Source organism: Petaurus breviceps, unplaced genomic scaffold, assembly GCF_028583685.1.
Source record: "Petaurus breviceps papuanus isolate PSGF00001 unplaced genomic scaffold, PetGlider_PUasm1.0 90750, whole genome shotgun sequence".
Classification (NCBI taxonomy): domain Eukaryota; kingdom Metazoa; phylum Chordata; class Mammalia; order Diprotodontia; family Petauridae; genus Petaurus; species Petaurus breviceps.
Window position 1 is genome coordinate 6,374,362 of NW_027187335.1, and position 1,811 is coordinate 6,376,172.

The window sequence follows — 1,811 nt, forward strand, 5'->3', positions numbered from 1 at the left end:
GAAGCTACTAATATCATGATTAGGGTGATCTTTGGGAGGTGGCATATTCGTATCTAGTAGCAACACACTGATACTGACACATTCAAGAACATATAAATTAGTGTTATGAGATTAAGGACCCAGATCTTGGAGTGTTTAAGAGAAATTATAACAAAGACTTTATATTCTTTGTCCTTTCTCTGACTGTACTTAAATAAATGAGAAAAGATTTATCATGTAGATTGTGCTCAGGCCCTGCCTGGTAACAGTTCATACAGAGAACCTATTTCTTAGATTAAGAAACTTCATAATGGTTTGGGAAGTTTCCTTAGCTCCTCCTGGGTTTGAATTCCACGACTCTTTAGGGAAGTGAGGGCCATTGGAGGCAGATGAATTGGTCTTGCATATGGGATCTGATAATGCAATCCACTTCTAATTCTTGCTGTGTATTCATCTACACACTGTTTAATTAATTCTGAATCCATAAGATTATTATTCGTCTGGAGCAACATTCTGGCTTCATTTATAATGTACTAGTTTTCTCTGATGGTGTCCTCCATCGGCCCTGATGCTGCATGCCACCTCCTTGAAAGCCTGAAAATCCTGCAGTACAGGCTGAGAACTTTTTGTCATATTGCTGTTGACATACTGTGTCCATCACATCTCCCCTCCTCCCTTCCCCTCACAGTACTAGGGATGAGAGGAAGGAGTGTCAGGAGCCCCATGGAGCCGATGGACTGGCACTTCTTAAAATCAGGGCATAATGCCAACAAATTGAATCAGCAACTTAAAATCCATCAAAACTTCCTTAGTGCATCCTCTGTCCATTTCTCTCAATACACAAGTTGTATGATTTAAATCACCTCTTTTGACAGCTCTTCTCAGATATTCTGAGGACTTTCTGAGTTCCCCTGTCCAGTATTAGATCTATAAGCTACATTTGCTTTGTGCCTAAATGCCTTCCTTGTTGATGACTGAAACCTTGAAACTAAATCCCTGAGATCACTACCTGAATAATGGAATAGTGTCTCTCTTGCAAATCCTTCATGAGAACTACTGATCTGGAATGCCAGAAAGTCTTTCTGCCCATATATTTCCAGTGGCAAGCAATGCTCTTTTTTTTTTAATAGACAGGGTCACTGCTTGAGTAATTCTTAACTGCTATCAGTCTTGATTTAGTATGATAAAAGAAAGCAATGTCACTTCAGGAAGTAGTTTCCTTCCAAGATCCCAGGATAATTTGCTTCTCTGATTTGTTTCATGAATCTGTTAATTGTTTTCATCTCGTGTTTTATTTTGACTCTTCTCAATCGCCCCTCTCCCCACCAAGCAAACATGCTTTTGAGCCAAATAGCTGGGGAATTCAAAAATGTTATGCCTATGACCTGTTAGGGGAGAGATGATCTCTTTATACTCAGATTGATGATTTAGTACATGGCATTTCCCCCCATAAGACCAGCAAGGAGATAGGGGCTATCTCTCCCACTAGTGGAGCCTTGCTTTGGTCTCATGGGACTTTGTTCAGTCTTGGAGAAACTGGACCCCAAAGAGGAAAGGCAGGATTTTCTTAATTTTTCTGGCTTATTGCATCTATAGCACTGAACCAAAGGGAAAAACTCAGAATTATAAAGATTGGCTCATATCTAGGGTCTCCCCTAAGGCATTGCCTGGATGCCTTCTAGAAGACAATATATAAAGTAAATCAGTTATGGAATGTGTATTTACTTGTTCTACCAAAGAGAGAAGAAGAGAGAGAGAGAGAGAGAGAGAGAGAGAGAGAGAGAGAGAGAAGACAAATTAAAACAGAAAAAATCCACAAACATTCTTTGACA

The 1,811-nt window shown here is 39.7% G+C and overlaps 1 pseudogene; it reads right to left on the reverse strand.

The window, feature by feature from the left end:
* Positions 1–284: 284 nt before the first annotated feature.
* LOC138145773 (LYR motif-containing protein 1-like) lies at positions 285–626 on the reverse strand (annotated as a pseudogene).
* Positions 627–1,811: the final 1,185 nt, after the last annotated feature.